This window comes from Macrobrachium rosenbergii, chromosome 56 (genome assembly GCF_040412425.1).
Source record: "Macrobrachium rosenbergii isolate ZJJX-2024 chromosome 56, ASM4041242v1, whole genome shotgun sequence".
NCBI classification, from domain to species: domain Eukaryota; kingdom Metazoa; phylum Arthropoda; class Malacostraca; order Decapoda; family Palaemonidae; genus Macrobrachium; species Macrobrachium rosenbergii.
In genome coordinates, this window is record NC_089796.1 from 72,146,363 (window position 1) to 72,166,362 (window position 20,000).

The 20,000-nt window shown below is 38.8% G+C and overlaps 1 protein-coding gene across 1 annotated transcript in view; it reads left to right on the forward strand.

Annotated features, from left to right (window-relative positions):
• Positions 1-20,000, forward strand: part of LOC136836048 (uncharacterized) — a 456,830-nt gene that overhangs the window by 427,812 nt on the left and 9,018 nt on the right. The window lies entirely within an intron of this gene.

Below are 20,000 nucleotides of genomic sequence, written 5' to 3' on the forward strand. Positions count from 1 at the left end.
CATAAATGGCGAGTAGGAAGGATGTGTGGCAGATAACAAACTCTTCTTGCATGTAGTTGTAACTAAAAAAGTGTAGGTATGTTTTAGAGGAATCCCGCGAAGTAACCCCAGCTGAGATGTGCGCAATATCGAGTGGTCCTTCTCTCCGTCTAACAGCCGCCATCCGACGCGCCACTGTGGTTTCCAAAGACACTCGATCGCTAGTTGGATGACTCTACTCCCACTCTTCTTCTTCTTCTTCTTCTTCTTGTTTGTTTGTTTCTTTCTTTCTGTAGTCGTATTGAAATGCGCGGAGTATTCGATCGATAAGACACTTTTCAACGCCTTAATGAGCATGTTCGTGGCTAGGCCTATAATTCCATTCGTGCGTATAAAAACATGCAGATACACATTCTCCTTGCATGTAAAAGCATATAAATACGCATTTTTCATGCATGCATAAGCATACAGATACGATTCTCCTTGAGGATAAATAACACTTTATTACCCACAACGAACAGACGATAATAATAGATCGCGGTTAACCAGACGGTAATGATTAGAGTATTTTATTTCGTTTCGTCAGATTTTGCCGTGACTTTCCTGTATCATGACGTCAGTCGGCTAACCAACAATTCTACGATGACGAGGTCAAGAAATCTTGGTTTATCCTAGCGACTGATTGATATGTTTACGTAACCTGGCGTGGCCTCAGGATAATGTAACCCAACGCACCTGTTCCCAGAAAGACGCTGGTTCATCCTTCGCTAATCATTGGGAGGATTGAGGAATAATCAACGGGTGTAATTAAGCGGATCAAGACAATGGTTCCCGATAATGAGGAATGATCTTGCGAAATTCTCCTCCCGTTCCCTTGTGGCGTCATAACAACGGTGACGTAGGCTCAGGGGAGTACGCTGCCTTCCCCACAATCGGCAGCTTCCTCGGAAACTGGTTTTGAGCAACATCGGTGACGTCTTTGCTTGCTTGGGGAGTAACTGGGAACAAAGGAATGCTTGCTTGCTTGCGTGAAGGAGCGTAATCAAAATCCCTCTCTCTCTCTCTCTCTCTCTCTCTCTCTCTCTCTCTCTCTCTCTCTCTCTCTCTATATATATATATATATATATATATATATATATATATATATATATATATATATATATATATATCTCTCATATGAATAATCACCATTGACAAAATATTAATAACCTAATTTGAAAAAGATCTTTGTAAACAGTTAGCCAAACTCATTTATGAAATTTGTTCATAACAAACGTCAAATTTCCTCTAATGTTTATTAAGCGGATAATTTAAGCATTCGTTACCATATCATTGTTTGTGATTGAGAGGATTTAGCCGAAATATTTCTTGGATGATGATAATCATAATTTTTCATCATATCAGCAGCAACATGAAATGCACTTTTTTTAAATAATAGTCATCATAAACATCGTAACTATAAAAAAATATTTAAAGATCTCTTGTTACTTTTTAACTTCTTTTCATCGTAACTATAAAAAACATTTTAAAATCTCTTGTCACGTTTTAGCTTCTTTTTTTATCGTAACTATAAAAAGTATTTAAAAATCTCTTGTCACGTTTTAACTTCTTTTTCCTTGTACAGTATACGTAGAGTAATACTGATAGAGGAAAATTAATAATTAACTAGAAAACGGTGACTGTCTGACTGAAAGGCCGTCGAACTACTAAGAAATGTCAGTGCTTTTCCTTTCACTGTCTCCTGTCATCTTCCCATGGGCTCTTCCTCATTTGTGGGAAGCAACTCTACTCTTCCTCCGCCATCCCTCCTTCCACCTCCCCTCCCTCCCCTCTCCTTCCCCTCCACCATCCCTCCCTCTACATCCCCCACCTCCTCTCCCTCCCTCCCTCCCTCACTTAACCCCCTACCTTCCACGCTTGTGAGTATGACTAAGCGTCGCAATAAGAGTTCGTTGTATTGTCATCTCGCTTCGCTCCCGTATGATAAGTACCGTTTGGTTAATCTTTTTATATTTTCACTTTAACTCCTTGATTTTTTAGTATTTTAGTTTTCATGTTTATTTCATTTTAAGTCTGGACATGTTTCATATGCGATGAGGCTAAAGAATAACGTTTGAAGTTAGGCACTAAGAAGTTTTTTTATGATGTGGTCGTAAATAAAATTGCAACACCAGTGATGAATAACAAAAACGAAATACTCTGCTCATGTAATGTGGTGAATATTTACGCTCTGATTCATTAATTGCTAGTGTATCGTTATTTATTCCGGAAATCCTGTGACCGCGTTGTTTCACGAACCCAAGAGAGGAGCTATAAAAACTCTCTCTCTCTCTCTCTCTCTCTCTCTCTCTCTCTCTCTCTCTCTCTCTCAGTCTAATCCTTCGGGCCAGCCCTGGGAGAGCTGTTAATCAGCTCAGTGATCTGGTAAAACTGAGGTATACTTTTCTCTCTCTCTCTCTCTCTCTCTCTCTCTCTCTCTCTCTCTCACACACACACACACAGTAGTATATATGAATAAGGTCTGTATGTGCATTTACTTCAGAGTTGGGTCGTGATTAGTTGTAGCTAAGTGACCACCAAGGAATGCTGTGTCGTCCAGCATATAAACCCTTTTCGGCAGAGACATGAACCTTCCCATGTCTCAGATTATAACGAAGCTTAAAATAAGTTGTTAATACATTGGAGTCTCCCTTAATGCATATACCATAGAGATTGAATAAAGCTTTGATGCTATTATGCGTAGCAACTTCCCTTGTGAGAGGCACCAGGGATTCCGAACGAGGACATAGAAAAGTGAGGAAAAGAAGAAGTAGGAAGCAAAAATACAAAGCATGTTAGTAGTGGGAAAGAATGGATGACAAATTGTGTCCTTGAAGCTGAGGTACCTCTGGGAGAATTTTTCTTATCCTTTGACGTATCAGCAACTTAGTGCTTAGTCTCCACCACGCACATTGCTTATTTTGTGCGTAGTGCGTATTTGCGTCATGTATAACGTTAAAAAAATGCAACCTCCAGTTAGCCGGAAGACTGTCTCAGGATCGATATTTATTCACTTATGCATTTTTGAGACGTTTGATATCATTAAATAAAGGAAAAAGAGATGGGGAAAACACTGTTCTTTCCAAAGAGATTCTTAGCAACACTTACACCCCGTGACTATGGGTCCAATAATATTCTTCTTCTTTCATCAAATTACTCTTTGCCAATTCACTTACCTCAGGAGGTCGGCTTAGACAGTGTCTTCAGTGTCTTCAGCTGTGCCTGAAGCAGTTGTTGTGTGTATGTCTGTCTGTCTCTGTTTGTCTCTGTTAGCAGTATTAACTAGCAATGATACACGGACGTGAAAACGTTCCGTGGGTAGCCCTCTTCAGAAGCATCAATACTGGTGAATGTCTCAGGGCTGGGCTCTGGTGGTTAAATGTACTGTACAGTATAGCGGAAGTATGCATTTCACCGGTGCTTTCTTGACTTTTTTTTTTTTTTGTTTGCATTACAACAGGTACTTAAGGAGAAGAACCACTGAATATTGTTGCCGTTTTTGTAAGGACTACTTTCCTGAAGGAATTTTTCCTGACCAGTATCAGGATAATGTGTTACCCTTGCGTCAGTTCAGGTCCAGTAGCTTATTTTCTAAAGCAATTGGTGGTTAGATACTGTAAATCTGACTTCTTCTCTCTCTCTCTCTCTCTCTCTCTCTCTCTCTCTTCTCTCTCACACACACACACAGAGTTGTATATATGTATATGTCTGTGTGTTCATTTACTTCGGAGTTGGGTCATACCTGGTTATAGCTGAGTGACCACCAAGGAATCCTGTGTCGCCCAGCATATAAACCGTATCTAGTGTTCTGCGGAGACATGTACCCGCTCATGTCTCAGATTATAACCAAGCTTAGAATGAGATTATTAATATTTGGAGTCTCCCTTAATGCAAATACCACAGAGATGAATAAAGCTTTAGTACCATTATGTCTAGCAGCCTCCCTTGTGAGGGTCACCGAGGGAATTCCGAGCGAGAAGGACAGAAAAGTCAGGAAAAGCTGCAGTAGGAAAAAAAATAACGTAGCACGATAGTAAAGGGAAAGAATGACTGACAGATTGTGTCCTTGAAGTTGAGTTACCTCTGGGAGAATTGTTTCATCCGCTTATTTTGTATCTAGTGCATTTTTGCGTAATGTATAACGGTAAAAAAAAACTGCAACCTCCAGATATCTGGAAGACTGTCTCAAGAGCGATATTTATTTACTAGGGCTTACTTTTTAACACTTATTTTCATTAAATAAAGGAAACAGAGATTAGAATAACACTGCTCTTTCAAAAGAGATCCTTAGCAACACTGACAGCCCCATTCTTGTTCCAATAAAATTCCATCCCCTTCATCAAATTACTCTTTGCCAAATCACGGACTTCCGAAGTTCTGCTTAGATAATGTCTTCAGCTGTGGCTGAATCTGGTTGTGTGTGTGTGTGTGTGTCTGTCTGTCTGTCTGTCTGTCTGCTTGTCTCTGTTAGCAATATTCTCCAGCATGGATACACGGATGTGAAAACGTTCCGTGGGTAGCCCGCTTCAGAATCTACCATTTTGGTGAATGTGTCTTGTATATTTTTTCAATTTCTTTTAATTTAATTTTTCTGTATTATTTCTCGACACTGCGTTAAATAAGAGGGAACAGAAGGAAGGGAGTTGTTCTTCAGGTGATATTGGGTAGATGTTCAAGAAAAAGATGGGTGAAAGAGCAGCCCCACTTGCTTTTCTAATTTTCTCTCATTACTCTACAGAAGGTGAGGTTGTTCTCGAGACATCCGTCATCTGCGGCACTATTCCATATTTAGGTTGTTTCTTTCCCCCTTCGCTTTTCTCGTATAAAAATAATTGACAGGTTGTTGAAGGGAAAGAATAATTCACGTTAGAATTATTGTCCTGTAATTGACTTTCATAACCAGCCGTAACTTTACACCTTATGTAGTCAGTATCTTTAAGAATGTAATGGCTCATAAATCTGACATTCTGGACGTTGAGTGTGCATCTCAGTTAATGTTTAGGTACTGATTTGCATACGTATGTAAATAGACCCATCTGTACCAGTTACATACTTTGGAGAGTAGCTTGAGGGGGTCGCAAAAGAAACTTACATTTTGTGCATGATTTCATTTTTTAACAACTGAGGTTTCGTTTAGCCATTGCAAGGTTCTTTCTAATTAGATAAGTTTCAGTTACCTGAAGAAAAATTTCTTGCGTACTTTAATATACACATAAATACGTACATACATATGTATATATACTGTATATATATGTATGTATGTATAATATATATGTGTTTATGGTACTGTATATATACATTATATATATATACATATATATATATATATATATATATATAGTTATATATATATATATATATATATATATATATATATATATATATATATATATATTATAATATACTATATATATATATATATATATATATATATATATATATATATATATATATACATTTCAGTATCCATATGCATAATCCTTTTCCAGCCAAGAATGAAAGAGGACAGTTGATTGCGTACGGTAACAACCCAGCTTGTAAAATACGATAAAATACAGAAACTAGCAACAAGCCATAGCATCCTGAGACTAGCGGTTGTTTGTGACGTCTCAGTTGGTGAGTTGAGTCCAGACGTCCTCTTTAGGCCTACCACCACTTTTAACACCTAACAAACTTACGGGTCTCCTTGAGCCCGATTAATAGGAATCCTATACTCCAAGATTCTTCAGGAGTATCGAGTCCTTCCTCGGTAAGCCTCCGGGGGGAACGAATTTAGAATTCCTATAACGAAGAAGCACAACTTAGCACTCGAGGACACCAAGTGGAGATGAGTCTGTGACTGGAATTAATATAACGTGACCTACCCCACGCCTTCCCAAAGCTGCGGCATTCACCTCGTATGGTGGCTAGTGCCATCAGTGCACCTCGTGCGGAGCACTGTAGGCATTACTTAAGGTTCTTTGCAGCGTGTCTTCCTTAGGCCCCTAGCTGCAACCCCTTTCGGTCCTTTTACTGTGCCTCCTTTCCAATTCTCTTTCTTCCATCTTACTGTCCACCCTCTCTGAGCAGTTGATCATAGTGCAGCTGCTTTGAGGTTTTCCTCCTGTTACACCTTTCAAACCTTTTGCTGTCAGTTTCTGTTTCAGCACTGACTGGCCTCATAGATCCCAGTGCTTGGCCTTTGGCCAAAATTCTATGTTCAGTCAATTGAGTTCAATTCAATTCAAATAGATAGAAGTGGCTGTTAAAATATAAAATATAAGTGGGTGTTACAATACAAAATATAAGTGGCCGTTTCATTATACCAATCCCTCATTATCTGGCTGGCGTTATCAAAGAAGAAAATAGCTTTCTAATGGCATTACAAGTCTAAATCGAAGCAGTTTTATATATATATATATATATATATATATATATATATATATTATATATATATGTGTGTGTATATATATATATATATATATATATATATATATATATTTTGTGTAAATATTTATGTATATACTGTATATATATATACAATTTATTTATTTATATAAATATATGTGTGTGTTATGTGTAGGTTTATGTGTGTCTGTTGTGTTTTTTAAATAAAGTATGAATTCTTCCTGATCAAGATCATAAAGTATTATTGATTCTTCCGATATCATATGGAAACATTACATTTAGTAGATTGTATTCTTCCAAATCACCTGACACTGTGCTCGGCTTGGGCAATCAATAGCCCATGCGCAGGCGTTGTCCAATTTCCTGACAAAATATCAAAATAAGATTTATCAAAATAATCTGTTTCCTTCGATAATCGGGAAGATATAAGATGGACCATTTTATAACTGCGTGACGTCATAAGGCGTCCTTGAACAACCCTTAGTTAAATAAGTGACTGTTTTTTTATGTATTTTTTACTACAAGCTTCATAAAAGATTTTTTCTGATTCTCATGTTCTTTATGTAATGGATATTGGTTATCTATATAAAAACGTGCTTGTTTCTGTGTTTATAGGAGCTGTATTTATGGTATCTCGGCTTAGGCTTAAAGGGTCCGAATGTACTTACGTACAGACATACACACACACATATGCATGTGTATATATATATATATATATATATATATATATATATATATATATGTATATGTGGTTGTTATATATATATTTATATATATATAAATATTTTTATATATATATTTATATTATATATATATATACTGTATATATATACACACAAGTACTGTATGTACATAAATACAAACACACACGCACACATATATATGTGTGTATATATATATATGTGTGTGTGTGTGTGTATGCATATATTCGTTGGAGCGCAACATTCAAGGTAGTATCTTGAACAACCAAAATAAATTTAAATTCCAACATAGCTTTGTGATCCACAAAATTTCCTTATTCTTAGACAGCTCTTAACGTCAATTCAAATTAGAATATGCAAATTTTATGCCTCCCTTCGGAATGCTGGAAACCCATAGCATTTGAAATCCATAGTATCTGAGCATTAAAAAATGTGAATTTCAAATCTCTTGTTTTCTGAATAGTTGTATGACGTTCCAGTGTATGTTTTGCAAGGCGTCTTCAGAGAACCCAGAAATGAGGATTGAATTCACTCTGATTGGGAATCTTTGCTATTGAACTCGCTTTCAGGGAACGCACAAGCACAAGCACGCATACATACACACACACACACACACACACACACACACACACACACATATATATATATATATATATATATATATATATATATATATATATATATATATATATGTGTGTGTGTGTATATATATATATATATATATATATATATTATATATATATATATAATATATATATATATATTATATATGATATATACATATATATTTATATATATTATGTGTATATATAAAATAAATATATATGTACTTTAGATATATATTTAGTATATATATACACGCATATAATATGTATATACATACACACATGTATATATGTATATAAATATATATGTACATACAGTATATATATAATATAGGTATATATATTTGTATGTATGTATACATTGTCATGTTCAGTGGTACCATAACCAGGAATTTAATAATAACCAGGGAACCTGACCGCATATGCGCATCGACTGAACCATGACCCTTCTTTCAGAACCGTCTGAAGAACAAGCAGTCACTTTCCAAGCACACGTTAAAGCAGAAGCTCCTGTTTGCTGAATTGTGAAACTGTCTTGTCTCGTTAACAGCCCCAAATCCTGCTCTGCTCTGTATCTTGGCCGGATAATGGAAACGATTACCGCTCAGTATTTGCGTCATTGTCTTGCCCTGGTCCTCAAAATATCACAACACCCTCAGGAAACGGCGCTTCTGTCGTGTGCTTGATTTCCAGATGCTAGCTGGCTTATGAGAACTGAGAACCGAGTGACGATATTCAGCGTTGATGATGTAAGGTGTGGCACCTGAAGTAATAGTCATAGCAGTAATATTAATTTTTTAAAAAATGGAGTAAACTGACAGGCAGCTGTTATGGCGAGAACTTGTGCATGTCGGCCTTATCTGTTTGACGTCATTGCCTTCAGGGCCGGGGAAACGCTGTTATCATAAAGCACGATAAAGGTAACCGCTTCAAGCTTGTTTATCTTCTGTATCATTCGTCAGACATACCTCAGCATGTGAGTCACTTCAGTCAGTTTAGATTTTTCCAGAAGCCACGAAGAAGGAAAATTAATAGGTTTGACCAACCAGGATGGAAATGGGAAAGGTAATTTACAATGGAAGAACTAAAGTGTGCATGGCTATGCAGAGAGAATGAAGACGGCAGGAATTATTCATCAGAGTTTTTCTTTCAGTGCAGGCATTCTAATTTTATACGTACTTTGATTGTTGATGTTGGTAATGGGGATGATAGAGACATTACTATTATTAATATAAGTAATATTCATCAATATGCCGTTTTTTTATCAAATGAAATTTTTTAAAAGGAAAAATCTGAACTTTGCCACAGTAGTCCACCAACTGTTGTATTAAGGGTGAAACACGTGTGGAAAACTTCTCAGCATCAGAAGGCTCATTGGATGCACTTTTCTCTCTTGTATATAGTGCAACTTCCACACTTATCATGTGTGTATTTACTTGCTCTGTGGATAGTGACCCTTTCGGATTCCAGTGGCATAAAAGTACACTATTGCTCTCTCAGTCCATGAGGTTCCCTCTGGTTTCTGCAGTAAATTCGGGAGAGACCTACAGTCAAACCTGAGTTTTTGGATTTCCCAGTTAAGCCAGGGAAGAGACCATATCTGTAGAACATTGGTCTCCTGGTTACCCTGAAAGAACCAGCAGTGACCTGGCTCTCTGAATCCCTGATTGCCTGCCTCAATATTAAAGTTGATAAATACTGGAAACAGGCTCACAACCCAACTCCTACTCTCTGAAATTCTTTGTAAGTACTGGATCCATTCAGCAATCCATCCTGTGGCCATTTTGGATCTTTTTGGCTCCAAGAACTTGGAGTTGGCTCGGTAAAAGCCTTAGTTACCAGGAAGTGATGGAATGGCTGGCAGAATTGATCCAATTTCTTCAAGAATCTCAGGAAATGGAAGCTGAGTTGCTTGTATTTTTTTTTTAGTATTAAAACAAATCAAACTTCAGCCTTCCTTCTGGGTGACTGAGGGGGAGGACACCCCTCTTTTGGTACTAGTTGGGGGAACACAGATTCCAGAGTTCTACAAAATGGGTCACTTCCCAGGCTTACCGGGCAGCCCAGGGACCCAGGTTTGACTGGGGAGACCCCTCTCTAGAGCTTCCAGAATGGTAAAGGCCCTTCCAGTCTAATTTGGGGGTCAGTGACTCCTTCAAAATATCTAATAGATTTGACTGTGACCTGAGATTTATCAAAAATAGGAAAAAAAGAATCCAACGAATTACTGTTATGATGAACTTATAACAAAAGCTCTAACTTCGGGAAAAATGTCATGATAAAAGTCATGGCAGCCATGAATGTTAGGTCAAATGCCAGGAAATGTTTTATGTCAAATGTTCTAATGTTAGGTAAAATATTGAGACATATGTATGAAACATGTCTTGACAACCAGAAATGCTAGGCTAAATGCTGGACAAGTGTCATAACAAACACACACATGATTAGTATGAACACACAAATGTTAGGACAAACAAATGCTAGGACAAGTACAGTACAAGGACAAATCATGCAGGAAAAAAGAAAGGTTATCTCGAGATGTTTAGGTAAAATATTCTGTTTGCTTTCTCGTCAAGTAAGAAAGCAACATAGACGCAAAGATGACAAATTTTTATTTCCAGAAACCATAATTCGTCTCTGGAGCCTTCTGAATAATGTGAAATACGAACCACTGCCCTTCGGCGACGACTATGCACAGTAGACAGGATACATGAATTGGCAAAATAGATAAAAATGATAAATTTTACTATTCATAGTTGGTGGCATTCATACATTTATGATTCCGTAGGCCAATTGTGTGTGCGTATATGGTCGTATCACTCAGCAGCTATGATCTGAAACATACAGTCATCCTGGTTGATCAATACACTGATAAAGGGAAAAACTGGATGAAGAAATATCCGCTGACGGCTTTGGCTAGATTCCTCTGGGCAGATTCCTGAGGACTTGTGACTCAAAATCATTCGCCCTCTCGCCCAGATCATGAGGAGAATGTCGTCAGCAAACAGGCTTGCTGGACAATCCTGTTGAGTCACCGAAGATGCTTATCTTTAGCAGAGATTAAGGGAAAATATTTCCAAAAGATGAATTATTCTCACGGAACTTCAAATCGTCGTCCAGTGGACACTGGCGATAAGACATGTTTGCGTTCAGATAAAATTGTGCTGAAAACAAATTCATAACCGGTCTGCCACTTTCCCCTTCTGGCTTTGGTTAGCATCTGGTCGTCTTTGTATTTAGATTTGGCCGCCCTTATGCCAGCATGGGCTCTTGCTCTTAAAAGCACGAAGTTTTTTTTTAAGTTATATCAGCTTAAGCTGGTCTTGCATCAATACAAACAGCACGAATTTTTTTTTTTAGTGTTTTATTTAAGCTTGAACTGGTGTGAGTTCTTGCTCCTAAAAGACCGGTAATTTTTTTTTTTTTTTAATTAAACTGGTCTTATACCAGGACAGGCTCTTGCTGTTAGACATACCAGGTGTTTTTCGTGTGTATATGTGTGTGTATGTCTTATTAACTTCAACCGATTTTGTACCAATGAGGGCTACTTGCTTTCAAAGGACCGGTTAGTTTTTATTACAGATAAAGCTAATCTCATTCCAGCACGGGCACATCCCCATAAAAGGATTCAGTCATGTGATGTATTTTAGCTTGGTTTTTAACCAGAACTAAATTAGTGTTGTTCTTATTAAGACGATCTTATGCAAGCACAGGCTCTTGTTCAGTAAAGTTCCGGGTAGTCTCCGTGTTTAGGACGAAGTCATTGTTACTTGCGGACCTTGTATGTAAGCTGATCTTTCAACATCACGGGCTCTTGTTCATAAAACGACTGTTTTTTTTTTAATATTAAGCTCTTCTTATACCATCACGGGCTCTTGCTCTCAAAAGCGCTCGGTGGCGTTTGTTTCTGGATTAAGCTGGCTTCATACCAGCTCTAGTTTTGGGTTCTATCCAGAGTTGGAAACTTTGCATGCATGGCCTCTCAACAGTCATGTTCCAGGAATTAAAGAGATCGTGGGTATTACTCTGAACTTACAGTAAATGTTATAAAAAAAAAAAACTGCAATACAAAGGGCCTTAATCAGAAGTTAAATGAAAGAGAATGTTTCTTTTTTATTTTACTCTTCCATCCATTCTGTGAAAGAAAACTTTTGTGCCGGCTTTGTCTGTCCGTCCGCCACTTTTTTTTTTTGTCCCTCAGATCTTAAAACTATACAAGACTAGAGGCTGCAAATTGGTATGTTGATCATGCCCTCCAATCATCAAAACATACCAAATTGCCCTCTAGCCTGTGTAGTTTTTATTTTTATTTAAGGTTAAAGTTAGCCATTATCGTGCTTCTGGCAACGATAGAGGATAAGCCACCACCTGGCCGTGGTTAAAGTTTCATGAGCCGCGGCCCATACAACATTATGCCGAGACCACCGAAAGATAGATCTATTTTTGGTGGCCTTGATTATACGCTGTAGCGGATGTACAGAAAACTGGATTGCGCCGAAGAAACTTCGGCGCATTTTTTACTTGGTTCCCTTGATAACAATAAAAAGACAATGTTTTTCATGTCAGTATCCTCGGGGTTTAGTTCATTTGTAGCTTTTAGCTTGTTGAGATTACATATCATTCAGATGGCGAAACCATCATCTAATTTTTATATGATGATTGCTGTTTTGCCCTTTTGCACATGTCTTTATTTTTATTAAAAATTTGAACGTTGACGCCTGATGTTGAATTCTGCACGCAGGTATTTTTTCGGGTGAAAATGGTGGCATTTCAAATTATGCGTGGTTACGGGGGCTTAATAACACCTGCCTTTAATTATGAATTATTCGATTTTTACTATTTTATTAATTTATTTACAAGAGTAATTTTGTTTTATTATTATTTGTATTTTGACCGCGTTCCTCGATCTTCCGTCTTTCCTGTGGAGTTCATTGTGATAATAATAATAATAATAATAATAATAATAATAATAATAATAATAATAATAAAACAGTGTACCCTTATATTTTTTCATTTGTGACGGTATATGGGCACTTTATTAGTAATTATATCCATTCCTTGTTCTATATGCTTTCATTATGAATAATAATAGTAGTCATACTAATGTGATTCTTAACACAAGTACTAATTTTCTGTTGCATGAATACGAGAAAACCTCAACATTAATTAAATGGTCGATGTTCTTCATGAATACTTACCAGGTTTTAACTCACGAAAGCTCAGGTCACTTCGAAGTCCAAAAATCAAGAATGATTGGCATTTCATGTTCACCAGCTTCTGGCTTCAAATGTCTAAGAAGACGTACTGTTTATTTATGCATATATTTGTATTAATGTTCGCTACATATTAGTATAATGAAGTTTTGTTTGTTTTCTTACTAAATCCGACCTGAAGGTTCAGACTCCTTATTCAGTGTTTCAGATCCCATGTTCATGTTTAGATGTGTCAGTTTAAAAAAAATCTTTCATTTTAAAATATTTGAATTGAATTGAATATAGAATTCAGGCCAAAGGCCATGCACCGGGACCTGTGAGGTCATTCAGCGCTGAACCGGAAATTGACAGTAAGAAGGTTGAGTTGTAAGAGGAAGAAACCTCGTAGCAAAGTTAGGGAGAGGGTGAAAAGTAAGATGGAAGAAAGGAATATGAGTTATACAGTAAAAGCTGAACGAAAGGAATTAGAAGCTATAAATAAAGGCATGCTGCAAAGAACCGTAAGATCACAGTGCACCGCATGCGCACTGACGACACTCACCGCCCTCACGGGGATATTGAAATATTTAATTGAACATTTACCTGTATGATGATTGAAATTTGAACCGAGTTTTTTTTATAGTTATAATTCAAAATCACATTGATTTTGGAAGCGCGCACGCGTTGCTTTTGAGACTTTGCTTCCTCGTTGAAATGTTAATAAAGTTGACCGATGTTGCAAAAGTTCAGCTCTTACTAAATAAAAGTTATTAATCGATGTTGTGATGGTTGATTCTGATTATTAATACCTTGCGGTGACGAAGAAATATTGGATTTACGGTACTTCTGAAATGTTGAATGTACGGTACTCTTGAAATGCTGAATTTACGGTACTCTTGAAATGTTGAATGTACTTTGAAATGTTGAATTTACGGTACTTTTGAAATGTTGAATGTACGGTACTTTGAAATGCTGAATTTACGGTACTCTTGAAATGTTGAATTTACGGTACTTTGAAATGTTGAATTTACGGTACTTTGAAATGTTGAATTTACGGTACTTTGAAATGCTGAATTTACGGTACTTTTGAAATGTTGAATTTACGGTACTTTGAAATGCTGAATTTACGGTACTCTTGAAATGTTGAATTTACGGTACTTTGAAATGTTGAATTTACGGTACTTTTGAAATGTTGAACTTACGGTACTTTGGAAATTTTGAATTTACGTACTTTTGAAATGTTGAATTTATGTCCGTTTATGTATTTTACATTAGAGAATCATATATTGTTGTGGAATTGTTGAACGTGCACTGTTATTGAAGCATTACATCGACATTGAAATTACCGAAGTATAATTATTATAATTATTATAGTCCTGTATTAATAAAATTATCATTGACCCACCCACATGAACTTAACTTGAAGATATTGCCCAATATCCCACATTTATGCGCAAGATTTAATGTTTGTGTACATGCATACATTAAGCACCCGAAATATTCAAATTATGTGGAGTCCAGTTTCAAAAAGCCCAAATGTGTTGTTGTACAGAGTTGCGTCATATTGAGTATGGTGGTAAATATTATACATCAAATTAGTATAGCTTTACAAATGATATTGACATGACAAAAACGAAAACTTGGGAAAAATATATGTATTTTTTGTAATTTCTGGGCACAAATGCCAAAAACTAAAAAACAAAAAACTACCAAACAATTTAATTTTTGACCTGATACGCTTCAGTTTTTAAAGGAGAAATGACAGGAGAGGCGACCCACTCAGCGATTCGTATTGTGGTATTAGACAGATTTGGTGTACCAGGGCTCACTGATTTCCCTCTGTCATTACTGCGTGGTTCTCGATAGCTGCACTCCTCGAAAAAATTATAAGTATGGAAGGATACTTAGGAGCGAGATAGACAGATGAAGGGTGGTTTTCGAGAGCAGCGTATCCTCTTTCTACGACGGCTGAGCGGGCACTGGCGTTACCAGCGCCATGCTGCCATCCCCGACTCCATCATCTCTCGTACAGCTAATCTCTCTGAGGAAGATGCCACTGCCAGTGTTCACTGGCGCTATACCTCCTCTCTCTCTCTCTCTCTCTCTCTCTCTCTCTCTCTCTCTCTCTCTTTTGGACAGTGCTTTGTGTTTTCAGGGGGAGAGATATAGCCGTTTCAAGAGCGACGATCCACAGTCAACCGGAATACATGAAAATCCGATCGTGATGCAAGACAAACGATCAGGTTGGCGATTACCCGTGACGGGAAAGGTCCTCCTGGATGGCGAAGTGTTGCAGATCGACTGGTAGTAACGGACGGAGGCCTTTAATGACCTTATGTTACTGCAGTTCACTGGTCCGCACCGCAATGCGGCGATGCGGAACGACAGGCGAGCGAGCAGGAAGGCCCTGCTGCTCTGTCCCGTCACGAGGAATGATCGTTTTCACCCGGTTGCTAAAGCAGATTCTAGAGAGGAGGAAGAGGAAGAAGAAGAAGAACGAGAGAGATTGGTAGCCAAATGGTGGAAATGATGGCTGGGTGTTCTATCTCCTGTAGTTTTTCATCGTCATAGCTCCTTCCCCGTTGTGTGTGTACGTTTGTGTCTTTTTTCGTCAAGTGGTTGGCGGTGGCTTTTCTCTCGACACGAACACTCCCTTCCAGTGTCGATTGAGCGTATTTGGAGCCACCATCCGCTCCTGTGGGATGTGTTTTCCAACATGTGTGTTCCTGGACAGTGTCGGGTAAATACTCTTTTTGTTATATATGTAGATAGATAGATAATCCTCTTGATTTGGCGTAGCAGTAACAGCAAATCTTCCTTAGTCTCTCTCTCTCTCTCTCTCTCTCTAAGGCCATATATACCTCTCCAGTAAAGAATGGCCGTATCCTGTTTCACTTCGTCAATTAATTATGTTTCTTCCAAGCTTCGACAGAGGACGAAGGTAGAATTTGTCCCTCGATTTCTGTTATTATGCCGTGCTTGTAGGTCTAGGTGTGTTGGGATACGCATGTTAATAGACTCGCCACTGACTGAAGGCGAAACTAATGTAGGAGGATGTCTTGTAGATGGATGTGTGGCTGTTTTGATAACGTTTTCAAGCGTCTTACTCACTCGATGTTAGATGTAGATGTTCAGCAGAAGTTTCTATTGAATGTTCAGTGTCATACACATACGGAAATGATAAGCCAGCGATATTGTTTTCGTTTGTTTCAGCCGTGACGAGCAATGTATTAAAGAGAGAAGAGAAAGAGAAGAGAGAAGAAGAGAGACTGTCCTGTTGTTGTTTTTCTCAGGGCGAATGAAAACCCGGTTGATTATTTAGCCACTAATGTTATCCTTTAATTCTGAAGTGTCCTATTTAAGGATTAGCCGGGAATTCATTTTCATGGCCAGGTAACAACTCAAAACGACATTATTCCAGTGTCTTGAAGCATTTTGTGATAATGTGCAACTTAGCGAGACTCTCTCTCCTCTCTCTCTCTCTCTCTCTCTCTGGGGTTATTGGGACTGGGGACTGGGCAAGGGAGGGATCTCTCTCTCTCTCTCTCTCTCTCTCTCTCTCTCTCTCCTGCTCTCTCTCTCTCTCAGTTGTCTGGTCTTGGGATTGAGTAAGGGTTGGGGAGGAGGCACCAATCGCAATGCCAGTGCGCAGCGCCAGCGGGAGAAGAGTATGGCTGCGTAAGCGCGAAGGCACCTCGAGAACAAGAAGAGCTTCAACCGCGCCAGTGACCAGACGCACTCGTTCCTGGCCGTTTTTACTCGCTAGTGTCTGTACTGGTCATACTCATCCAGTGTCTCTTGACGCAGTGTTTTCCCTGGAAAGTGTGACACGTTCTGGAATAGCATTTTCCCTTCCGAGCATCACCGTTCCATTGCTTGACCCGGATACATATGCTGTCGTTTCTTTCGAAAGCAGCTGTGAAGTGAAAGTGTGATTGAAAAAAAAAGAAAGCATTTGTTTCTGAAGAAAGTTTCAGTGGAAAGATCAAGAAAATAAGGCGCCAAAAGCTTCACCCGAGTCGTTTGGTTCAGAGAGAACCTCGAGCGCCCTTCAGAAACTCCCGCCACCGCGCCCGCAGCACCGCCTGCTCGTCCTCCCCCTCCAGACCTCGAGACAGTTCCTGCAGAAGGTGCAACAACGCCTCCTCCCCCAAGTGTCGCGGCGAAGCGCCCCACTCGAAACCCGACGACATCGAAGGCCGAAGCAGATTCCGCCCCCGTTTGAGCAGACCAGCCAGCCTTCCCTGCTGCCTCTGCCTCTGCTGTCCCTCCGCCACCATCGGGTCCTTAGAACAAGCGGGTGCTGAGGAGACCTTCGGCAGTGGGTGGAAGGATTCTGCTGGCTCCTCCAGCGGCACAATCATGATCGCTACTGACATCCGAAGGGAGTCCCTGAAGGCAACCAAGTCAGTCCTGGGTTCCATCGCCGATTCCCTCGCACACGGAAAAAGGTACTTGGGAACACGACCAAGTTGCTGCTTCTGTCGGTTTGACTGTTAGGCCTATGATGTGTGTGTGTGTGTGTTTGCTTGGAATTGCTTGCATGTGGAAGGAGAGAGAGAGAGAGAGAGAGAAGAGAGAGAGAGAGAGAGAGGAGAGAGAGAGAGAAATGCGCAGAGCAAAGGGCAGATCAATTTGACAAAAGAGAGAAGAGAGAGAGAGAGAGAATGGGGGTGGGGTGTCATGTTGAATGAGCAGGAGAGAGAGAGAGAGAGAGAGAGAGAGAGAGAGAGAGAGAGGCAGGCGAAAGAGAGGAGAGGTATCTGCTTCACTTGCAACATAAAGATCCGGTTACATCTATTCAAATCAATTTTATCCTGTGTCATGTATCCATAGTATCTTTCTGTATGATATCCCAGTTTGTTCGTTGGCCATTTTTGGTAAGATGACCCTCACGGAGTTTGACGCCTGTTTTTGGCATCATACCCCATTTTGGCACGGTGCACAGTTTCAGGACAATGCCCATTTTTGTGCAGATGGTGTGGGTATGTTTGTGCAAAGGAAATTCGTCATTTCGGTACTGATAAATCGTTAGCTTAACATTTCTCCTTTATGTCAAAGGGTATGAGGGACATAATCTCTCTCTCTCTCTCTCTCCTCTCTCTCTCTCTCTCTTGTCACACTGTCATTCACATCACCGAGAATGACCTCTTGACATTTTGTTCAGCTCACTAAAAAGCATTTGTTTGAACTACTAGAGATTAGCATTAATGCCGTATTTATATATAAATGTCATGTGTCTGTTTTTAGTGTTATTATTTCTCAAAATGAAGTTGGAACAATAATTACTATTTGATTCAGAAAACAGTTGAATTCATATTGACTTCGTTTGTATACTGTATGTTCATATTGTGTATACATACACAAACACACACACTATCTATATATATATATAATATATATATAGATGTGTATATATACTCTCAAAAGCTCTCATTATTATTATCAGCTCGTAAACATGACTAAAATTAGGCCATTTCTCTAGTTTGGGGACCACCTGATATAACCACACGAGGGCCCATCTCCAACCAGTAAGTTTAGTCGACTAAAAATAGAGCTAATGTACTTGCAGGTGGGATGATCACCAATTCTTGAAAGGTATAATTTATGACTTTGATGAAAGGAAGTACACACAGTACTTCATTAACTATATATATATATATATATATATATATATATATATATATATTATATATATATATATATATATATATAAGTTATGTAACAAATATTGTATACATACAAATAGCATATACCGTCTTTCGACACTTTAAAGTAATTTTGAGAATTTGAAAATACAAATTAAATCATCAGCCAAAGAAATGCAGTTATTGTCTTTTTGGGTACTGATTTGAAATGTTTGGCTTGAAAATCTTAATTCATCTTGTGCTGCTTTTTTTTTTTAATGAGATTAACAACAATAGTAATAGGACTAATAATTTTATTAGTATCCAATGATCCAGGTTTCTACTGGCTCTGAATAACAGTACCTCTTTTGTTCAGTGTCCAAATGTTTTTTTGTTGTTTTGTTTTACTTATACAATAGTGAACTCCATTATCAAGCATACAAAGTATTAGTCAGAAGGAAACCCCATTGATTCACTCGTTGTTTAGAAATAAAAGCAAGAATGTACTTCCTTGGGAATGTGGGGAGGGTGTGGTGGGGTGGTAGCCACAGGAGATCGGAGATTAAATGCAGGTTTGTGATGTGTACAGACATCACATTGACGTCAGAAACAGCTTGTCGCAAAGTGTATTCCACACACACTGCTAGCCCCTCAGCCCCGTGTTCAGCCGCTCCTATATAAACCAGCTGATTAATACATTATGATTTGTTTTGTGTGATTGGGGAAATTAATGTTCAAGAGCGCTTGCAAGACCTAGGCGGTGGATATGACGTCACTGGTTGCCTTCAGCTTGAACTTGAAGCCGGTTTATGTTACAAGTTTGCAACGCGGCTGCGTTGCATTTTCATGCGCTTGGTACTCGTGATAAGTAAAATCGATCTATTTAGTCATGTGTTTGAAGAGGATGTCGTCAGTCACTGTCAATCACCACGGTCCGCCACCGTGTCCTGTTGGAAGTGACAGCTTCCTGTCTTATGAGAAAGTCATTTTCTCCTAACATTGACACACGAGTCTGGGAAATCACTTTCTTCCACCCTCTTTCGCGTTTCCCCCAGAGCGCTCATGCGCATGTTACAGTAATCAGGCCGTGAGATTGCAGCTTTTTATTACAAAAGAGATAACGATGCGTTAGCCTTTTTTTTTTTTTTTTTAACCCGTTGGAAAATTAGATGACAACTTCTCTATCTTGATTTTTACTGCCTCCCGCAGATAAATTTGATCGTGTTTGTAAACAATCCAAGATACAAAGTCGTAAATCGCATCAGACTGGACTATGATCTTCCCAGAAGTTTTACAGTCCCTTTGACAACTTGATTTCATTGCAGGGTGTTGCTATATCCTTGATTGGAGGCGGTGTGGGGGATTGGGTGGAAGGGTGGATGACCCTCCGTCAGGGGATCCCGGGTTGGGCCTGAGGATCGGGGTGAGTGGGGAGGGGGGCCGGGCGGTTGCAATGAGGGCTGGTGATGA